General features: G+C 43.1%; 1 protein-coding gene across 5 annotated transcripts in view; it reads left to right on the top strand.

Annotated features, from left to right (window-relative positions):
* The window catches only part of LOC117360465 (sodium channel protein type 2 subunit alpha-like), a 526,898-nt gene that overhangs the window by 92,023 nt on the left and 411,230 nt on the right, over positions 1-23,645 (top strand). For 3 of the 5 annotated variants that reach the window (XM_033944238.1, XM_033944242.1, XM_033944240.1), the window contains exons 1-2: positions 7,714-7,890; positions 16,974-17,091. The exons of 1 other annotated variant lie outside the window; for it this stretch is intronic. The gene's annotated coding sequence lies outside the window, so the exon portion shown is untranslated. Of the gene's footprint in view, positions 1-7,713; positions 7,891-16,973; positions 17,092-23,645 lie in introns of those variants that run through there. One more of the 5 variants, XM_033944237.1, reaches the window with a different exon arrangement.

Here is a 23,645-nt window from a genome sequence, read left to right on the forward strand (position 1 = left end):
TATTCTGTCAGATCAGTGTGTAACAGAAATATGGCTTGCCTTTGGTTAACATGGTCAATATGTAAGAAAAGGTTAATGGAAAATGTATAATTAAAAGATAAGTTACCACCAAAAGAGAATGTGCTATGATAGAGCAGGAAAAAGTTTTCTTATTTACATTACCAATCAGACTCTTTGAAAGAGCGGGTATATCAGCAAACAGCTCAGGAAGACCAAATGGAAACTAAATTGCAGCTTTGCAAACACAAGCGAGCTAGGTTCCAGGCTTAAAATATTTAATTAGAGAATTAATGTTCCAGACTCCCACCCTAGGTGAAGATACTGATCATGCCCATTGTCATAGGGAGATACAAGGCCTTGCAGCAAAAGCTTCAGGACTCTGGCTTTCAAATTTCAGCAATTACTGGGCTTCCATATAAGCAGTCAGACCCAAATAGAGCTGCAGCTAAGCCTGTGTCAGCAGTGATAAATTGGTGATGTCCGGATTTCTCCGGACATGTCTTCCTTTTCGAGGACATGTCCGGGGCTCTGGATGGCTTTTCAAAACCCGGCACTTTGTCCGGGATTTGAAAAGCTTCTTTGAAATCACATTAGACAGGAGGGCATCCGTGCATGCGCAGATGCCCTCCTGCCTGACGAGAGCAGGCTCCGTCAAATACACACAAATAGGGGCAAATAAACTCAAGATTGTTTTTTCAACCTGAGTGATTAGAAAAAAATATCCTGAAAGGCAATGGAATAATCACTCATAATAGATCTCAACATCTACAATTTCAATCCTGTATACAACTCTTGGTAGCTTTTGTGCTCAGAATCATGGAGACAATAACAGGTGCGAACCCCAACACTAATGTTTCACCACCCAATCATCGCATCTTAAAGCACCATTTGTAGACAGTATAACTCACAGATAGAACACTCTTTGTTTACTGATAGAACAAAAATTTTAAGTCTTCCTCCCTGGCTGTATCTGTCCGGATGAAGCTTAATACAACTAAAACTAAGCTTTTATGGTTAGGTCCAAGATTGGATTGTCTTCCTCCTACTGTAGCTCTGGTATTTGGGTCCTCCTTACCAATTGAGTTCTCTGCTAAGATATTGGGAGTCCTTTTTGATTCCTCTATTTCCTTTAAGGACCAAATACATTCATTTTTCAAGAAATGTTTCTTTAGTTTGCGAATGCTGAGGAAGGTTAGAAATCTTTTTCATCACTGTCATTTTTCTATCTTAGTTCAATCAATTATATTATCTCGTTTTGATTACTGTAACGCTATCTACTGTGGCATTACAAAAAATGTCTTCATAGATTACAATTAATTCAGAATACTGCTGCGAAGCTGATATTTGGAAAACGTAAATTTGACCATGTGACCCCTTTGCTTCAGAGTCTTCATTGGCTCCCGGTTTATTTTAGAATTCAATTTAAATGCGCTTGTATTTGTTTTAAAATTCTACATGGTATCTTTAATCCTCTTATTCCTTTATTTTGAAATGTTTACAATTCTCCTTTGCAAGAGATATCCAACAATTTAAACTCTCCCTTCCTTCTAAAAGAGGGATTAAAGGAGTCAAGATCTTCAGTCAGTCTTTGGTCTTTAAATTCTCTCAACTCTGGAATGATCTCCCCTTTTTTTTAAGGAGTTCCAATTCATTTCAATTTTTCCATAAATCTTTAAAAACTACTCTATTTGCCAAACACTTTGAAAATTAATTCTTTTGAAATTTTGCTATTATCATCTATTTATCATTTGTAAATCATTCCCTGTTTATTTAATTGCTGTAAACTGAGTCTAGTCTTCTCAGAATGATGACTCGGTATACAAAGTTAAGCTTTAGTTTAGTTTAGAAATTACACTCAAATTAAATACCAGGACAATCAGAACGAGGCTCGACTGCCCTTGAACAATTCCTCTATGAAAAGATTTAAAAGAAGCAGAACAAGTAATTACTTATTATCCTGGGATGAAATAAATTTAGATAACTGATGCGGCTCATAGAAAACATATATGTTCTCTTTATACACCAAGATGCCCTTACAGGGGGTATCTCAGGACAAAGGTCACCCTTAACTGTATCGCCTGAAGTCTCAAAATAAGAAACTGTTTTCTTTTCTTCTGGGTCGGTTGCGAAACTTCTGGAGCGGCAACCATTCAGGGAGTGGCGCAGGGCTAGGTGGGAGCTCGAAAAGCTTACTCCTATGTGCTGGCCTGGGTGTACCACTGGCTGCTGGCCATGAGATCAGAAGGAGGAGTTCAGCGCAGGGCAGGAGCACGGAAAGCTTGCTTGTGCCCATACACCGTTCGACCACCAGGGAAAAGATACGCGTGGGAGGAGGGTAAAAAATTTAGTATCCCTCCTGTCCCAGCCTACCACTGGACAACTACAGGGGGAATAGAGTACAGGGAAGGAAGGTGGGACAGGGTGCAGAGCCTGGCAGGGAGGGAGGGGGCCTGGGTTCAGGGCAGGGAGGGAAGAGGGCTGAGTGCAGAGCCTGGCAGGGGAGGGCATGAGGGAGGGAACACTGGGTGCAGATCCTGGCAGGACATGGCACTTGAATATTAAGCTCCATTCTTATATTCGAGTCAAACATTTTTCCTCCTTTTCGACTTATATTCGGATCGGCTTATATTCTAGTATATACAGTAACTGCCATGCTATTAATGTGTGGTAGTGAACTTTGCACTGTAGTAGCTGTACAGATGCCCTCCCCAAAACACTGGAAATGTCCCTAACAGGTACAATAGAGATTTTGCTCCTAATGTACCTTACCTTTTCCAGTTAGTACATGTTAGGTACAAAACTTTAGTGCACTTTTATAAACAGGGACATAAGAGTTAAAATTAAGAGATATATAAAGATTGGAAAACTAGTAGAAAATGAGACATTAAAAAACATAGGTGACAATTCTATAAAGGGAGAACCTGGATGTAGGTGCTCTGATGCAGCACAGGGCGCACCCAGTGGCATAGTAAGGGTGGGGGTGGGGGCCATCTTGATGGGGGCGCTGGCACCTCTCTTCTCTGACCCCCGCTCCTTCCCACTCCTCCCCCACCGTACTTCCAGCTCTATGCCTGCGCGAGCAGCAGCACCACCAACCTGCTGCTCGTACCGGCCACAGCACTTCCCTCTGACATTACTTCCAGCTCCCACGACTAGGAAGTCATGTCAGAGTGAGAGCCAATGCTGGCGCGGCAGCAAGTTGGAGATGCGGCTCGCACCAGGGAAGCTAAACAGGTACGGGGTAAGGGTTGTGCACGTGGCAGGGGGAGCAGAGAAGACGGTGTGCCACTGCCCTGGGTGCCTCCCACCCTTGCTATGCTAGCGAGTGCACCTATTCTATAACTGCATCTGGGAGCCAGGATTTTGTTATTGAATACTAGGGTAAAGTAAAAACTGTAGGTACCTAAGTGTAGTAAGCAAGACACACAATTTACCATAGGCACAAGCTATATTTTTGGGACCTCAGGTGTCACTTTACCCTCGGTCCCATGACTTTAGGTGCTCCCCCGAAGACCGGCATGCTTCCCCCTTCTCTCCACTGTCGTCCGGCGTCCCCCTGGCCTTCCAGACTCACTTTAAAAACTAATTACAACTTTAGCGATTCTGATGCACCAGGGGTGCCCACACTGTTTGGGCTTGCGAGCTACTTTTAAAATGACCAATCAAAATGATTTACCAACAATAAAATTTTTTTTAAAACACAAAGCTCACTGAAAGGCAGGGAAAATGTTAATTATCATTCATATTTTGGGTTTTTTCCAAAGAGATCAAGGCAGATGACTCTATGCAATGTCACTTCAGTAACAACCATACAAAATAGACAAATATACCTCCCCCCTTTTTACTAAATCGCGATAGCAGTTTTTAGCACAGGGAGCTGCACTGAATACCCCGCACTGCTCTCGATGCTCATAGGCTCCCTGCGCTAAAAACAGCTATTGCGGTTTAGTAAAAGGGAGCCATAGTGTAAAATATAAACAGCAGATATAAATTCTCAAAATGGACATATTTTGATCACTAAATTGAAAATAAAATCATTTTTCCTACCTTTGTTGTCTGGTGATTTCATGAGTCTCTGATTGTACTTTATTCTTCTGACTGTGCATCCAATATTTCTTCCCTTCTTTCAGCCTCCTGTATGCTTCCTCTCCTCCAGACCTCATTCTCTCCCCCAACTTCTTCTTTCTTTCTCCCTGCCCCCTTCTTTCTTTCTGTCTCCCTGCCTCCCTTTTTTTTTCTCTCTCTCTCTCTCCATGCCCCCTTTCTTTCTGTCTCCCTGTTTCCCCTTTCTTTCTGTTGCTCTTCTTTCTTTGTTTCCCTGCCCCCCTCTTTCTGTCTCCCTGCCTGCCCCCTTTCTTTCTTTCTCCCTGCCCTCCCCCAAGCCACTAGGTTTGCCACCGCCACCATCGGGGAACAGGCCCCCAAGCCACAGCCGCCCCAAGATCTCCCTGCAGAAGCGTTGCTCTGACCAGCATTCTGCTCCCCGACGTCAAATCTGACGTCGGAGAGGAAGTTCCGGCAAGCCAGGCAGCGAATGCCCGCCCACTCAAACTGAAGCCTTACGCCCATCTGGCACTGGCACATAGCACCAACCCACAGGCGGTGCCGGTACCCGAAGATCGTGCTGCTTGCCGGACTGTGCCTTGAGCATCTGCACATGCTCAAGGCCTTCTGGCTCTCGTTCTCTCCGAGAATCTCATTCACTCCGAGAATTTCAAAGAGAGGCGGGATCCAGAAGGCCTTGAGCATGTGCAGATGCTCAAGGCCCAGTCCGGCAAGCAGCACGATCTTCGGGCACCGGCACCTCCTGTGGGTTGGTGCTGCGTGCCAGTGCCAGATGGGGGTAAGGCTTCAGTTTGGGTGGGCAGGCGGGCATTCGTGAGGGGGGGCGATGCTGATTCATGGGGGGTTGGCGTTTGAGAGCGGGGGGGAGGGGATGTGGATGCGCACAAGTAGCCTCGGGGGGGGGGCTTTTGGGGATGTAGTGGAGTGGGTGGAACAGTGTCGGCGGCTGCGGAGAGGGGGGGGTGAAGGAGGTGGAACCAATCAAGCGAGTTTCCCTTACTTCCTATGGGGAAACTCGTTTTAATATATATACTTGAAGGGTATTAAAGTAGAACAAAATCTTTTCCAGAGAAAGGAAAATGGTAAAACCAGAGGACACAATTTGAGGTTGAGGGGTGGTAGATTCAGGGGCAATGTTAGGAAATTCTACTTTACGTAGAGGGTAGTGGATGCCTGGAATGCGCTCCCGAGAGAGGTGGTGGAGAGTAAAACTGTGACTGAGTTCAAAGAAGCGTGGGATGAACACAGAGGATTTAGAATCAGAACATAATATTAAATATTGAACTAAGGCCAGTACTGGGCAGACTTGCACGGTCTGTGTCTGTATATGGCCGTTTGGTGGAGGATGGGCTGGGGAGGGCTTCAATGGCTGGGAGGATGTAGATGGGCTGGAGTAAGTCTTAACAGAGATTTCGGCAGTTGGAACCCAAGCATAATACAGGGTAAAGCTTTGGATTCTTGCCCAGAAATAACTAAGAAGAAAAAATTTTAAAATTTAAATTGAATCAGGTTGGGCAGACTGGATGGACCATTCGGGTCTTTATCTATCCGTCATCTACTATGTTACTATGTTACTATATATGAGTAATTTGGTTTACGAGCATGCTTCTGGAACGAATTATGCTCGTAAACCAAGGTTCCACTGTATATTTATTTACATATTACATTTCTGCCATCATATTTATTTCTAACAATTCTTAAAATATACATAGAAACATGATGGCAGATAAAGGTCAAATGGCCCATCTAGTCTGCCCATCCGAAATAACGATTATCTCTTTCTCTCTCCGAGAGATCCCATGTGCCTATCCCAGAAAGAAACATATATCTGGGTCTTTTACTAAGGTGTAGTAGCCGATTTAGCGCGTGCTATAAATTAGCACGTGCTAAACGTTAACGTGTCCATAGGATATAATGGATGCGCTAGCGTTTAGCACGTGCTAAATCAGCTACCACAACTTAGTAAAAGGACCCCATAGAAACATGATGGCAGATACAATTACAGTACTCCCCCGATATTTGCGGGGGTTCCGTTCCAGGAACCCCCGTGAATCTTGAAAAACCACAAATACGTTTTTTTCATGGGGGAGACTGGAGATGGCAGCGGGAGAGGCAGGGGAGAGCAGCCGGAGCGCTGGCGAGTGAAGGAAATCACTTGCTGTATGCTCCGACCGCCTCTTCCTGTACTAAAGTCGAGCCTTACCAATCAGGAGCTGCGGGTCAAATGGACCGATGATAGCTCGCAAGAAAGCTATGAGCCACGACTTGTTCTATCGGCAAAAATAACTGCGGGCACTTGAGATCCAAAGTCTCTAGGTTAGTTTAATTGCATGTATATGAATTTCTTGGTCTAGCATTAGCCTATTTTTAGGTTAAGTAGAACATACAGTAAATGTTAATTTAAAATTGTTGTAAATTAAACCTTCTCATAAGATAAACTTGTTATCACTAACTGAAACAATATAAACAATACAGGTTTCCATTATTCACTCCCATACTGTCGTCAGTTTTCTACAGCATTTTATCAGAATCTGACTTATTTCTTATAACTTTGGGCATATCTACGTATGAAAATATGTTTATACTGATTGGTAATATGAGAGTGAATCAAAAATTAAAGGCATAATTACACGATAACTGGAACAGAGCTAGCGAAATACAACATATGCACTCGTACGTTGCCTGTTGGATAATTCGTCCACACACAGTGCAGAGCTTGGCCTTTAGTCATGTGGCAGTCATGAGATCAGAAACATGGATGTTCCATTGCAAGTTTGTACCATTATAGAACAACATGCAGTAGTGCGCTTTCTTTGGGTAGAGAGAATGAATCCTGTGGAAATTCACCATCGGATATTGACTCAGTATGGACATAGCACCATGACTCAACAAAAGGTTTATGAGTAGGTAAAAAGGTTTAAAGTGGGAATAACTGGTGTAACTGACGAAGGTGGTTCTGATCGCCCATTAACATCACGTACACATGAGCACATTGTTAGAGCAGATGCCTTGATTAGAGAAGACAGACAGATAATAGTGTCTCAATTGGCTGCAAATCTGGGTATCAGCTATGGATCTGCATTTGCCATAATGCATGATGACTTGGGATACATGAAAGTCTGCGCATGATGGGCTCCCAAACTGCTTACTGATCTGCACAAGCAACAGCATGTTGCGACCCAGTTCCTGAGACAGTATGATGAAGATCCAAGTATTCTGGAGAGAATTGTCACCGGCAATGAGACATGGGTGCATCACTGCAACCCAGAGAGTAAGAGACAAAGCATGATGAAGTAAAGGAAGCAGTGCTCACCTGACTTCAGGAGCAGCCGAAAAACTTCTCTGCATGAATGCAGAAGCTTGTTGAGCGATACAATAAATCATCTTGCATAGGGACTGTGTGGAAAAGTTATATGTTAAATTGCTCCCAGTTACTTCTATTAAAGCCGTTAAATGTATTTTGCCTTTACTTTTTGATTTACCCTTGTAAAAAATCAGCTTAGACCAGGGATGCTTTTACTTTCTGAATATTATTTCTGACCAGTAGATGGAGCTATCATGTAAGGTGCTGCCTGGCCTTTCCAGGCTGCTCCAGAATTTGTATTAGCTGCCATAGAGCGAAGCTCAGTATAGCAACCAGAGGCAGAAATGGAGAGGATTCTGGAGAATTCTCTTTGTTTTCAATCACAGTGGATTAACTATTAATGCTTTGTCAGCTTTTGTGGTCAGAAATCGGAACATCTACAGTAGGAGCTATGTTATAATCTTATAATTTTGTGGATGCCGATCTCTTATGCTATGATTTGTGCAGTGATTCTCCTTCAGGTAAGCCTCCAGGACATTTCATCATAGGCATTAGCATCTTGGTTTATCTGTGCTGATTTGCAGGTATGGGATTCATTGGGAAACGCTCAACTTGCAGCTAGCATCGGGTGCAAAACGGACAGTAGAATCAATCCACTCCCATCATTTTGAATTGGCAGATTTGCTTTTCTTAATGTAACAGTCTTGACACCAGGTTTCTGTCGTCAAGCAGTGCTGCATTTTGATGCAGTGGGTGGGGGGAGAAGGAGGGGAGCATTGGCCTAACATTAAGATTTTTTTGTTTTTTTCCTTCATTGTTGCTTGTTTTTAATTCCAATCAACATATATCTTTATTGACTGTTAGGTAAAAGTCTTCATCTCTCCATCGGAGGTTATTTTACATTGGTTCAGTATGCATATATGACACTAATGTGCACAAAAAATAGAAGGTTTATAAAATGTTAAGACGAGGCTCTTGCCTTTCCCTCCCACAGTTGCATCGCTGTGCTATGTCATCTTGAAATAGAAGCTGTGCTTTAATTCATCAGTTGCAGCTTCTTATTTATTTAGGATATTCCTGTTTTGCTGTGGCTTTCCTTGTGGATTTTTTTTTTTTTTTGGGGGGGAGGGGGTAAATGTGATGGTGCTCTCTTTGCTTATTGAAAATATTAGGCTTCCTAGGCTGATAAGCAAGAACATTATCTGAAAAATAAATTGACATCTTTGTAATGAGATGAAACATTTGCTACGTTTAAGAAAATAAAAATAATTATTTAAAAAAGTAGCTCTGAATACCGGCTTATACCACCTATACATTACTTACAATTTTCCAACTCCACCCCCATTAATTTACTAGAATGGACCATACTGTGCTATTGGAGAGAGTTCAGTAGGGATTGCCTTTTCTTCTCAATCACATTTCTTATGTTCATGACTTGCGGACCCAATTGCAAAGCAGCCCAGCCATTTTTTTTTTTTTTTTTTGCTGACTAATATATTCAAAAGGGATATTATCTAGAAGTATCTTTATGACCTCTAGAATTTTTTGTTCTGTATAAAACAGAACAAATGTATTTGATTGGCTAGCAAGATGATTGAAACACACCTTGCTAGCTGGATGAAAATGGAGTACACAAGTAGGTGCTATCATTTCCATTTGAACAGGAAATCTCTTTTGATGGCAGTATAGAAGCTATATGCAAACATCACCAGAAGGAACAGTAGTACTATAGTTTCTAATAAAGAATTAATGTGGGGGAATTGAGTATTCTCTAATGTTTTTTAAAATACTTTTTAAAAGCAGAAGCTCAAACATACTGCTGCATTCAATTAGACAATCACATAAGAGGCATATACTGCAAATGGTTTGCTTCTCTATAGGCTCCTTTTACTAAGGTGTGCTAGCGTTTTTAGCGCATGCTCAAGATTCGCGCATGCAAAACATGCGCTAAATGAAAAATACTAACGCAAGCTCTATGGAGGTGTTAGCGTTTAGCGCGTGTGCTAAATCCACTAGCGCACCTTGGTAAAAGGAGCCCTATGACTATGAGAGGGTTCTGAAAAGTTCTCAGTCCATCCAAGAAGAGAATGACGTGGATATGGTTCAGTCAATTATCTGAAACAATATCAAAACAGAAAATTCCATTTCTCAAACTGGCACTTAACTAACACTCTTTTCAGCTACAGTGGGAAGTTGGTTGGTTGGGCTGAGAACTTTTCAGCAGCCCCTCGTAATAACTTCTATTTCATTACAGGTTAGCCAGGTACATCTTATATTAAGATGTGAGAAAGAATTTGCAGGATATTGATTAACACTGAACTAATTTTGTAGATGTGTAACTCAAAGGAAACGTAATTAGCACAGGAACAGCGCTAATCATAAAACAGGTTAGAAAATTTTAAAAATATGTTTCAGAAGTTTCTAACTATGACTATGAGCCCTGACTGGAGAACATGAGGGGAAAAAGCGCAAATACTGTATTGCAGAAAGCTAATGACAGGAAAGAATTGCAAATAATTTCAGGGCCTCCATTATCTTACCAACAATGTTCTACTACTGTGGAAGAAATATGACAATAGAGATGCATGAAAAATTGTTCTATCATGGGCAAAAAGTAGTGTATATGCCTTTTGGAAATTATTCAGAAAACCAAAATTAAGTTTTTAGCATATCCACTACAACTTATTAGCATTAACCTGCAGATTTTTGTTTAAGCTAGAATTCATCATTGTTTTCATAAGAATGCAAAAAGATTTTGCATAGACTATGGCAAACTGCAATTTCTTTAACAACTATACAGGAAACAATATATTTCTTTTTCGTTCTTCAGTGACTGGACATACTGTATATGCATACTGAGTATAGATAGACCAGTACAAAAATTCCAGGAAAATTCCACATGATTGTGCTTCTTTCATCTTTGTGATTCCGGCTTGTGAGTCAAAAATCACAGTTACTGCCTGGTGCTTCATGATTTGCTAATGGGTATGGATTTGTATTGTACAATTGTTATATTTAGACCACCAGAGCACAAAGAAGAGGGTTAAAATAACTCACTTTAACTCTGGTTAGTATTTTGACCACATATGAAAACTGAACTAAAATTTGTGATCTAGTGATCAGGATCCACAGATTTCCCAACTAGTGATCTAGGCCTCATTTTGGGGTGTTTTGTTTTTTTTAATGCAATGCCACCTAAATAGCTGATGGTGCTATACTGATTATGGTGCAACTGGGGTTACTGTTGAACTTACACGTATGATAGTAAAGCAGGATCCTCTATATGGTCTGATGACAAACAATATAGCATGAAGTTCTTTTTTCCTATTTTAGCAATAGGGCCTGTAAAAGGGTAAAATTAAACGAGAAATACAGGAAGCAATGAGAATAGAAATTTGAATTTTTAGCACAGCTAGGAAACTGTCATGTTACCTCATTGGCTGAGTTGTTCATTGAAAATGGACATTTACATGTGAACCATTACAATGCTTAACGGGTCCCTAGCATTGCCTAGTGATGCCCTAGTTGAAGCCCGGAAATGGGCATGTTTAGGGGTGACGCTGGGCTTCAGCGTCACTAGGCGATGCTAGCTGAAATTCAGGAAAGACCCTAGGTGCCAGAAATGTAGGCCTGTAAAATCCTGGCCTACATTTCCGGTACCTAGGGTCCTTGGGAGCCACAGTTATGGAAGTGGTGCCTTTTGGTGATTGACGTGCGGCAGGTACTCATTATGTAGCCTCCTGCCGTGGCAGGCGCCACTTACAGAACCTGAGCCTAATAGCTTGTATGGAGTGTGTTTCCCAGCATTTAGGGATCTTTTACTAAGCCGTGTTTGGCTCTAAGGTGCACCTAGCACAGCAAAAAATAAACTACTGCTTGACGTGCTGCAGCATCACACAGCAGTTTTGGAATGTGAATGCACTAACCACGTGTTAAAAAATGTTTGTTTCTTGAGAAGGTGTGTTGGGGAGGAAAGTGGGCATCAACATTGCCATGCACGTAATGGTTAGTATACAGATAACACAGAAGCCCTTGTGGCCTACATAATAGGAATCAGTATGTGCTCCAGCTGTAATTTTTAAAAATAGCTCTGTGCTAATGTAAATGTTAGTGCAGTGTTTTTCAACCTTTTTACACCTATGGACCGGCAGAAATAAAAGAATTATTCTGTGGACCGGCATCGGTCCGTGGACCAGCAGTTGAAGAACACTGGGCTAAGTCATGGGCCAGACCCTGCCCATCTCTACCCAATCTCCATCCCAGACCCCGCCCCCATAATAGTACTAATTGCACCTTGCATGTCCGGTGCCTCATCTGGAAGCCTTCCCTCTGACGTTGCAACGTCAAAGAGAAGGCTTCCGGTTCAGGCACAGGACTCGCGTAGGAGCCACTGCCCGTGGCTTTGTGCACTGAATCAGTGAGGAAGAGGGAGCTGGCTCGAAGATAACGCCACATCGATCGCACCGTGGACCGGCGGTTGAAGAACACTGTTTTGGGCCTGATGCACGTGCTGGCCCTGTGGACCGTCAGGAAATTTCTGTGGACCGGCACCGGTCCATGAACCGGTGGTTGAAGAACACTGTGTTTGTGCATGGTCATTAATGCAAAAGTACAAAAAAGGCATTTTTACAGTTTATTTCATTCGTTTTCTATCCCATTCTCCCCAACGAGCTCAGAACGGATTACAGGTTAACTTACATAATATACAGTTTACAGGTTACAATTTGCCATAGTTACAGTGCAAGATTTTCAATACAAGTTTTTATCCTAATGCGACATATACTGAGGTATGTTTTTATTGCTTTCCTAGAGCTGAGGAGTCCTTTAAGTGATCCGATTTGTGGGGGCAATTGATCCCATTGGTTTGGTATGAAATGGGAGTAGGAACGTCAATTGGTGGTTTGCAGTTGAAGGGCATGGCTAGGGGGCATTTTGAGGTGTATTCTATCCTGGGAACAGAGGGACTTTTTTTGGCACGTAACAGAGGAAGCTTGGTTGTCATGTAGCAGAAAAAATAGCTTTTAGACGCAGGAAAGACTTGTGTAGTGCGCAAAAAGGCCCTCCTACATAATGTGCATTATTCTTATATAGTTTATGCTACGGAAGACCTAATGGGCACCAATGATTAAATGTCCCCCTCCCCTCCCAAAAAAAAGACCTTTCAGGTTTTATTCTATTGTTCCTTTTGTAAATGAACTGAAAAAAAAACACAGGATAAGCCATCAACATTTTTTTTGTTGTTTCATATAACTGTGCATTCCTAATTGGCTTCAATTTTTCTCAGGGTCATTAAGATGCAGTAACCATGCCTATTTTTAAATGCCAGGAATGTGCCTATTTGAAACCATAGTCTGTAGAGAAAACTAGATGTTCACATTTAGATCTTTAAAGGATGTGCATAGTTTATAAGATTTTATAATCTACACTAGTAAGTATGTGCCTTACCCAAGGGTTATCCCTAATTCTGTCCATGTGAAGGTCCACCCACAAATATGCACCATCACATTCTAGGAACACACATATAGGGCTTCTTTTACGAAGCTGCGTTAGCGGTTTAATGCGCGAAATAGCGTGCACCAATTTGCTGGCCGCGCTAGCCACTACCGCCTCCTCTTGAGCAGGTGCTAGTTTTTCAGCTAGCATGGGGGTTATCGCGCGCTAAAAATGTGCGTGCGATAAAGCTGCTAACGTGGCTTTGTAAAAGGAGCCCATAGAATTGTGCATAGCTACAACATAGTCATTTACATACATAAATGACTAGAACACTAGCATTTACATGTGTTTTGCCACCTAAATCTACATAACAGTAAGCACTGTATTTTCTGAACGCCTACTTTCATATGTGCCTACCAGTGGCGTGCGGCGAGGGCTTTCAGGGCCTTTAGTGAATCCCTAGCTCTACGGTCCTGCTGTTTTTTTTTTAAATTTTTTTTTTTTACTTTTTGCTTTGTTGAATAGGCAGCCTGCTCAACCATTCAAAACCGCATCAAACAAAAAGTAACCCCCCCCCCCAAAAAAAAAAAAAAAGCAAGGCTCTTAGGCTGGGGATTCTCTGAACCTCCCTGAAGGCCCTGACAGTACTGATCTAAATTTGATTGGCTGAACAGCATCTGCCTTTTGCCTACTCAACCAATAAAACTCAGAGCAGTGCCTTTAGCAGGTGGGGCGAATCCCTGAAAGGCCTTGACCGCATGCCACTGCCACCTACTAAGAGAGTTAAGGGAAAACCTCATATTGGCTGGAGCAATGATGTGTTGTCAGTTTCTTTACCAACAGACTCTCAAGCCTCTATTGAGTGAAGCATTCCTTATTATCACAAAAGCATTTAACCTACCCAAGCCACTCACCACCATGCAGCAAAAATTTACATTGTGCTTGGTGAATTAAATACTGAAAATTACATACTAATCATGGGACTTTTGCTAGGTTGAAACCTTTTATTGAGCTGTATAAGAATTTTCTAAAAATATTGCACATGAGCTTTTAAAACCAAATACAGGGGGGTGCTGAAAAGTTCTCAGCCCAGCCAAACTTCCTGAATTCTGAGCGTTATTTTGCCACTTTAGCTGAGTGTTATCTTATTTTGTTAGCGCCAATTTGCAGAAACAAAATTCTATGTTTTTGACATTGCTTCAGATCATTGATCGAACCATATCCACGTCATTCTCTTTTTGGTTGGGTTGAAAACTTTTCAGCATCCCCGCGTAGGTCCCTTCTCCAGATATCACATTATTCACTTCTGAAGACAGGGTCTCGTTAACTCATGCACAATATTTTGGGATAAAATTTACATTGATGCAATGAAACTATCACAGCCTGCACAACATCCAGTTTATTCCAGGAGCTACAACATTTCTGATTTCAGGATTTAACTGCTAAATACTCCCTTTGGGAGGAAACCCGCCCCCCCCCCAAAAAAAAAACCCCCAAACAAACACCCCTTAAGGAGTCTTTTTACTAAAGGGTGTTAAGCCCTTAACAGGTGGTTAACACACACATAGGCTACAGCAAAATGTATTAAAGCATTTTGTGGTATTTTATCTGTTAGTACCAAGCTCTTTTTAGTAATACTGTATTATTGCAGGTGGTATGTCATGGCCAGAGAATAGGCATTCCCCATGTTATCTAGCTGGTTCATTAGGATTAGCATATGCTAACTGGATGGTGTAGGGTTAATAGGAGGTGTTAATTGCTTCTATGTTGGTACTGCATACTAATGCAAACATTAGCATGCAATCTGCAAACGAATAAAAAAATAAACGCTTACAACGTATTCCACAGAAAATCTGTCTTAGTACATGGGAGAGTCCTGCTTTTGAGCACACTAAACCCACACTTTAATAATAGGGCCCCTAAAACAATTGTTTAATCGGAAAGACGCTACTTCCCCTAGTAGTCCCTAACCCCTCCCTGTCTTGTCCTGCTTCTTTCACTCAGTTGTAATGCCTTTTCTGCAGACTCCTAACTGACAAAAACCGAAGTATTTGATTTCAGCAGGGAAGGAAAACACAATAAACACAGATTTTTTTGTACCCTCAAAGAGCCTCTAATTAGCTGGATTATAAACACCTAAATTTACAATTTATAAACACCTAAGAATAGAAGCCTTAATTATATAGTCTAGTCAGCAAACCGAAAATAAAATGCTTTTATGTACCTTTCTTTTCTGGGTAGATGTCTGTCTAATCAGGTTAATCCTGTTCTCTTCTTTTACTAGCTCTTCCGGCTTCTCCCCTCCCCAGCAAAGAGCAACACCTTAAGCTGGGGAAGGAGGTGACTTGACAGGATGGAAGAGGTTGTCTGAGGGAGCAGAGTAGGTTTTTCTCTGTGCCCTGTTCATTTCCACTCCTGATCTAGAGGATGAGCTGAAGCAGGAAGCAGAGGGCCATTTTGCAGCTCAGCGTGATTCAGAACACTAGCCAACAGAATCAGGGCATGGGCCTCATCTGCTTAAGCCTAGTGAAACCTCTGGCAATGGCGTTTAACAGTGCCTCAATAAACTCTTGAGGATCCTTATTTGCTAAACGAACAGTGTTCAGAAAACATGATCTGACAGCCCATAGGAGTCAGTTCTGTGGGTGCTTCCTTGATTGTGTTCAGGGAGAGGAAATTTCAGATGGGTTTAGCACCCCCAATAATTCTGAGAAGTTGGCTGTGCTTGTTTTTTAAAGCACTTTATTTGAACAGCATCTAATAAATAAACTGAGTACCCTCAGTATGTGCTCCAAAGTAACAGACTGGGTCAGGAACTGGTTGAGTGGAAGACAACAAAAAGTAGGGGTCAATAGAGATCCCTCTGAGGAAAGGGAAGAGAACTTGTATATTGCCTTTGGCATTTCAAAGTGATGGGCACTGGAGGATTAAGTGACTTCCAGGGTCATAAGGAGCAGCACTGGGATTTGATCTCTGGGTGAGCCACACCTGTAATCGGTAGTGTGCCACAAGGTTCAGTTCTTGGGCCTGTTCTTTTTAACATTTTTGTAAGTGCTATTGTTAAAAGGCTGTCCCTCTTTGTGGACGATACCAAAATCTGCAAAAGGGTAGATATGAGAAAGGACCTAGCGAAGACAAAATCTGCAATAGGGTAGACATGAGAAAAGACCAAAATTTGGCAGCTACGATATAGGCCCTCTTATTAAGCCACAGTAGAGGTTTCTACTGTGGCCCGAAGTGCTAAGGGAGGAGAGGGGGGGGGGGGTGGTTAATGTTAAGAAATGCAAGGTCATGCATTTGGGCTGCAAAAACCTCAGGGAATGGTACAGTTTAGGGGCTGAGGGAGTTTTTGTGGACACTGATTGTTACAGAACTAGAATACAGAACAAATGCACTACAGCTGACATTCCTCTTAGAGAAGCAAGCAGTGGTCTGTAGTGAAGGGGACCCAAGCCTATATCCTACTCTAACTGGTATACTTCCGGTGGAAAGTATGAGCATCCCAAAACCACAAAATACATACTGAACCCACACACATAGGTGACACCTGCAAGCATAAAAGCTATTTTAGTGGTGTACAGTTGGCACATTTTTTTACTATTCCTGAAGGGCTCACCATATAATATAAAGGGGTTATAACGTGATGTATAGTGGGGACCTTTTATGTGTAGTTTGCTGCAGTGCTCCCTAGGCTGCCCCACTGCTCTGCTATAAGAACAGAAACCAACCATATACCCTATTCCGAAAGAAACTGAAAACTTCACTCTTTGACAGTTAATTCTTCTAAGATCATCCTAAGCACCTGACCTTTTAAATTTGTCTACGTTTTATGCTTCCTGTCCCCTTTCGCTCGTTCCCCTTCCCTCAAGTCGCCTAGAACCTGTTTAGGTATGCGTGACTCACAAATACTAGATTAGATTAGATGTCTGTGTGGCCAGTCTAGTATGATTGCTGACCTCTAGTCATCCAAATGGCTTGTTTTTGTGCGTTTTTCCTTTGGATGTTTTTTTTGTTTGAAAATGACCCTTAAAAAAAGAAGCATTGAGCATTAAAAAAAAAAAAAAAAGTTTTAATAGGGTCATTTTCAAACAAAAAAAGCTAGACTTTTTTGGGTTGGAAAAAATTATCATTTTGCCACTGGATTTTTAAATGTGTTTTTTTTTTTTTGCAGAATGTCCAAAATTGGATTTGGATGTTATACCAGATATGCCCTTCTTTAAGATCAAGATACTGAAAGGAAACATTAAAACAATCCAGGAACATTAGACCTTTGAAATTAAAATGATCAGGTACTTTAAAACTAATAAGAAACAACTTAAGAAAGCTCTTGGGTTTTATATCTTCATTGGAATGCTTTTATGGTTTATCTATATACTAGTCTTTAAGCCCGTTACATTAACGGGTGCTAGAATAGCTGTATGTGTCTGTCTGTCTTTCTTTCTTTCTCTCTCTCTCCTTGGCCACTTTCTGTCTGTCTGTCTTTGTTTCTTTTTCTCTCTCTCTTTCCTCGGCTGTCCACCACCACCTCTTGCCTGTTCCCCCTGTACAGCAGTAGGCCTTCTCCCTTTCTTTTACCTCCCCCCTGTCAGCACCCCTTCTCTACTCCCCCTGTCCAGCAGCAGCCCTTCTCCCTTCCTTTTACCCCCCACCCCCATCCAGCAGCACCTCTTCTCTGCTCCCCCTCTCCAGCAGTAGGCCTTCTCCCTTCCTTTTACCCCCACTGTCCAGCATAACCTCTTACCTGATCCCCCTGTCCAGCAGTAGGCATTCTCCTTTCCCTGCTCCCCCTGTCCAGCATCCGCTAGCCTGGGCAGCCTCAGGGCTTTTGCTAGGCTGGCTCACCTCGCATTTTCGAAGTGGGCTGGCTTAGCAAATGTCCCGCGGCTGCTGTGTTTGCTGGTCGGTGGGGGGGGGGAGAGGGGGCATCCCAGCAGCGCAGGAGTCAAACCGCTGCTGAAATCGCTGTCGCAATCCACCCCACGCGCCGGAACTTGAATTTGGCACGGATAGACACAGCACGGTGGCAGGGATCACAAAACCCACGTGCGCATTAGGGTTTTATTATAGAGGATTCTAATATTCTCATCTATGCTCAAACAGTTCTGACCCTGAAGGAGAAGTTTTAAAGCTCTGAAAACTAGTCAAAAATGTAATTTTAGCCTATAAAAAGGCTTCACCTCATACAAGGGGGTGCTGAAAAGTTCTCAGCCCAACCAAGAAGAGAATGACATGGATATGGCTCATTCAGTGATCTGAAACAATGTCAAAGCAAAGAATTTCATTTCTGCAAACTGGCACTTAACGAAATAAGATAACAGCTACAATAGCAAAATAACGCTCAGAATTTAGGGCGAGAATGTTTCAGCACCCCCTTGTATTCATTTAGGGCCTGATTCTGTATAGGAAGTCTCAGCAGCCGCCTTTGTGGCTTTTGAAAATCGCATAAGGGCGTCCTATATAGAATCACATTAGTCCGTTAACCCTGCCTAACCACCCCAATTCTCTAACTGGCGTTCATATCACAGATACAGCTTAGATCGCTACTTAGCTTGGATTAGAACATGACTGTATCATTCATGTTCTAAGCCAAGCTAAGTAGCACTTTATACTTTTCAACTTATTTATGAATTTTTGAGAAAGCACTGGCACTTTATAATGAATTAGTACACTGAAGAAATATTTTTATATTCAAAATAAAAAGTGTATTTATTAATTCTTACGAATAGAGCTAAAATAAATTACACAATGTGAATTGTCATTAATCATAAGTTCGGATGAGGATGGCTTCCACACTAAGTTTACAACGAATCAACAGTTTTGAGTGTGGCATACTGAGGAACTTGGATGCAGATTGTCTCGATAAATAGCGAACTGTACAATTAAAAACAGTGGTGATTAAGGAACTTCAAGCTATTTGACAAATTCGGACCTTCATTTAAGGCATCTGTTCAGCGATGTAGACACTATTCTCTTTAGGACACCGATGCATGATTGACAAGCGATCAGCAACCACCTCTTAGGCAACAGCTAATATCAGCGTCCTAAAGAGAATCAGGCCCTTAGATTTTAATTTAGAGGTGTTTAAAGCTGAAATAATTTACGTGCATTGCAGCCGACGTTGATTTTTGCCAGGATTGAATTCCTGTTCATTGGTGACAGGAAAAAGTTCCCCTGAAATAAAGAAATACAGTAGCTTATACAAAGCTTGTCCTGTCAGGAAGCTAGCTGTTGCATTACTGTGATCTTTGATCCCTGGCTAGGGAATTTTTTTAAAATTAGATTTATTGATTTTGAAATTTATATATGAAAGATAAGATTTTACATTTGCATTAATAATAATAGTTTTAAAAGTGGAGGTTTAAATTTTATAATTTGGAGAATGCTTCAGGCCCTTTATGTAACACTGATGCAGAATTTTTAGGAAAACGTAGCCAAGTCTGATTTTAGGGAATCAACATCGATGCTAATACTGTGTTTTATTACACATCTTTAAGGTTTGAAAGGGAATAGCTGGGTAGACTGTATGAGCCAACTGTTGTTTTTTTTTTCTGCCATCATCTATACCAGTGTTTTTCAACCTTTTTACACCTATGGACCGGCAGAAATAAAAGAATTATTCTGTGGACCGGCATCGGTCCATGGACCGGCGGTTGAAGAACAATGGGCTAAGTCGTGGGCCAGACCCCGCCCATCTCTACCCAATCTCCACCTCAGACCCCGCCCCCATAATAGTACTAATTGTAACACTATTTTTTCCATTCATTTTTCACAAATACACAATATAATCTTATTAACACATAATGGTTAACCACAAAATTAAACTACACAAAGCACACTGACAGCAGATGTAAATTCTCAAAATTGACATAATTCAATCACTAAATTCAAAAATAAAATCATTCCTCCCTACCTTTGTTGTCTCCCTCCCTCCATGCTATGCCTTACCTTCTGGCCTACTCCCGCCTGGCCATTTTATGCTGCCCCCAGTATTATCTTCAGGCTGGCTCCCTCTTCCTCACTGATGCAGTGCACAGTGCCTCATCTGGAAGCCTTCCCTCAGGTTCAGGCGCAGGATGCGCGTAGGAGCCACTGCCCATGGCTTTGTGCACTGAATCAGTGAGGAAGAGGGAGCTGGCTCGAAGATAACGCCGCATCGATCGCACTGTGGACCAGCGGTTGAAGAACACTGTTTTGGGCCTGATGCACTTGTTGGCCATGTGGACCGGCAGGAAATTTCTGTGGACCGGCACCAGTCCACGGACCGGTGGTTGAAGAACACTGATCTATACCACAGAAGAGGCCTAAGGCTACTGGGCCGATTCTGGTTGGCTCAGGCGCCTCAGGCCCCACCTGTGGACGGGGTTTGAAGTGCCTGGGCCAATCAGGCCCTAAGGTCCTGCCATTCGATGGATGGCGGGCCTGCCGGACGGATGGGCTTGGGACCTGCCCATCTGTCCAACGGATTTACAGGTACAGGGAGGGGGATGGGGGATCGGCAGGGGGTCACAGAGTCAGTGGGTGGGGGGCCGATCGGGGGTTCAGGGTAGGTGATCGTGGGAGGGGGGTGTGCTGAGGGCAGGAGGGCCTGGGATCCCTCCTGCCCAGATCTTAGTGGGGGTGGGGGGTACGGGGTTCACCTGGGCAGGAGGGCTTGGGCTCCCTCCTGCCCAGATAGTAGTCGGAGGGTTGGGGGTCACTGGGCCAGGAGGGCTTGGGCTCCCTCTTGGCCCGATCGTAATCGTGGGGTGGGTCACAGCTCGCTGGGGCAAGAGGGCTTGGGCTCCCTCCTGCCCCGATGTTGAAAGGGAGGTCGCGGCTCGGGGGCATGAGGGCTTGGGCTCCCTCTGGCCCCGATGTTGTCAGGGGGGTCGTGGCTCGCTGGGGCAGGAAGGCTTGGGCTCCCTCCTGCCCCAATGTTATCGGGGGGGGGGTCACGGCTCGACTGGGCAGGAGGGCTTGGGCTCCCTCCTGCCTGGATCATTGTCGGGGGGAGGGGGAGTGGATTCTGTAACCGGTGTTGTTTTTGACAGACATCGGTTACAGAATCCAGCTTTTAGGCGAAGGATTGGCTCCTCCTTCGCCTAAAAGCTCTTGTGTTGGGCGTTTGGGACTTAGGATTTTTTTGGTTGATTATGTGTTGTTAGTGTAAACGTAGTGGTGGTCTGGGCGTTTGAACAGCTGAACGTAGAGGCAGGCCATTATAAAAAAACCTCCTTTTGGACGTTTTTTTTGATAATGGACATTTTCCCTGCTTCTATAGTTTTTTCTTTTTTTTTTTTTATTGTCAATAATTTTATTGAATATTATAAGAAATATAAACAGAAAGCAGCTCAAACACATAGAATCATAATAAAAATCATGTATTAAATATTTGTATCTACAATCGTTTGAATAGAACTAGATTAATGAAAAGGATCCAGAGTATCTGGAACTGCTTAGAAAAGGAACAGAAAAAGACAGAGAAACAGGAGGGATAAGAGAAAGAGAGAGAAAGATAAAGGAAGAGAGAGAGAAAGAGAAATAGAGAGATGCTTCTACTTTCAACGTTTAGGGCCTTAGCTTAGGCCAAAAGGGGACTTAGACGTTTTTTTTATTGTGCCCCTCTAAGTGTATTACAGCATTAAAATAGGGATAAGAACAGAGATAAAAACAAAATTAAAAACAACAGTATTAAACAGATGAAATATACTCAGACGAACAAGACACAAAATAAATGTAATAAGAACAAAAGGATAGGGGAGAGAATTACAATAAATACAGAAAAGAAAACACATATGGGATAAAACAAAAGGACTAAGGGGTTCAATAAGAAAAGAATAGTAGTATAATTAGCAAAAAGCATCAATGAATAAAAAGATTTTTAAAGCTCCTTTAAATTTATCTAAGTTCTGCTCTGCCAGAAGATAAGTGGGTAATGTGTTCCAGAGTGTGGGTGCAGTAACAGTATATGTATGTAGATGTCTCTGGGAGAAGAGTTGGGCCAGGTTAGGGATTTTGCACATACCCCCCCCCCCCCTTTTACAAAACTGTAGCGTTGTTTTTAGCGCCCGCCACAGCAGGCACTAAAAAATGTGCTATGGGTTTGTAAAGGGAGGGAGGATATTTTGCAAAATGAAAAGTATATGTGCATAATCTGGCAGACATGGAAAGATTAGGTTCTTACCTCAGTAATCTTTTTTCTAATAATTGACCACTGAGAAAATGAGTGTGTGGACAAGTCTGATCTTTATTTGGAGTGTTATTTCCTTGCCTTTGAATACTTTGTCGAGAGCCTTCATTGAAGAGTGACCAAGTACTATTTTGCCGAGTATTTCTTCCTTGCTAGTTGTTTCTTTGTTTATGAAAGAGCCCAGGAGATAGAATCGAAGCTGTAAAGGATTTTAATCACCAAAATCTTCATAATTTTCTATGTTCATGAGCTTTGTCTTGATTATGTTCCGTTCTAATCCCATGTTTTTCAGGCCCTATACAACTTCTGTGCCTATGGCCTGGCTGCCCTGGGTAGGTCCACTCTTACTATTGAAAGCTAAGCAAGGTCAGACCTGGCTAGTACCCGGATGGGAGACCACTGGGGAATACCAGGTGCTGTAGACAGCAGGGCCCTGTGTTGGGCAGCAGCAACATAGTGGGGCCACACAGTGCACAGGAAAAGGCAATGACAAACCACTCCTGTACTTTGCCTTGAAACATCATAGGGGGGATTCGTCGCTGTGCAGCCATGCGTCAGTGGTCAACTCCAAGGCATACACACATATACAACTTCTATCAAAGCCAAAAGTTATGGCTTTGATAGAAGTTGTAAAGGATTTCAATCTTTTCAAAAATGTCCCTCCACGTCCAAAAATATATTTTTTTGAAAATTGGCTGTTTGGACATCTAGGCTGACAGGACGTCCAACCCTTAGGACCCAAATTATAGCTATGTGATGCTGGGTTCTGTGTTAGGTGTCACTGCCCAGGAAAAGGATCTAGGTGTCATTGTTGAGAATACAGTGGTACCTCGGTTTACGAGTGAACCGGTTTGCGAGGGTTTTGCAAGACGAGCAAAACATTCACAAAATCAGCGCCTCGGAAACCGAGCGTGCCTCGATTTACGAGCGCCCCCCCCCCATGATCTGGCACCTCCCTCGTGATCTGGCACCCCCCGCTCGCGTCGCACCTCCCGCCGCTATCCGGCATGCCCTAGGCACCCACCCACCCACCTGATCACATTCCTTACCCCCATTTGGCACCGGCACTGGTACCGGCACCAAAGCACAGGACATGCCGGTGCCGGTGCCCGAAGATCTGCCTTCTTCTTTGCGCTGGGCCTTGAGCAACTGCGCATGTTCAAGGCCTTCGGGTTCCCGTTCTCTCCAAGAATCTCAGAGAGAACGGGAATCCGAAGGCTTTGCGCATGTGCACATGCTCAAGGCCCAGCGCGAAGAAGAAGGCAGATCTTCGGGCACCGGCACCAGCATGTCCTGTGCATTGGTGCAGGTGCAGGTGCCGGTGCCAAATGGGGGTAAGGAATGTGATCAGGTGGGTGGGTGGGTGCCTGGGGCATGCTGGATCGCGGCGGGGTGGGGGTGGGGGCACCACGAATGAGGGGGTAGATCACGCGGGGGGGGCAAACGAGCGGGAGATAGCGGGTCACAGGGGGGGGCCTTCATGAGTGGCGAGGAGTAATGCCGGTTCTTGGGGGGGGGGGGGGGTAGAGCAGCGCCGCTGGCCTCAGGGGATGGGGTGGGTGGGAACGAATCAAGCGAGTTTCCCTTAGTTCCTATGGGGAAACTCGCTTTGATATACGAGTATTTTGGTTTATGAGCATGCTTCTGGAAAAAATTATGCTCGTAAACCAAGGT

This window comes from Geotrypetes seraphini, chromosome 5 (genome assembly GCF_902459505.1).
Source record: "Geotrypetes seraphini chromosome 5, aGeoSer1.1, whole genome shotgun sequence".
Lineage (NCBI taxonomy): Eukaryota > Metazoa > Chordata > Amphibia > Gymnophiona > Dermophiidae > Geotrypetes > Geotrypetes seraphini.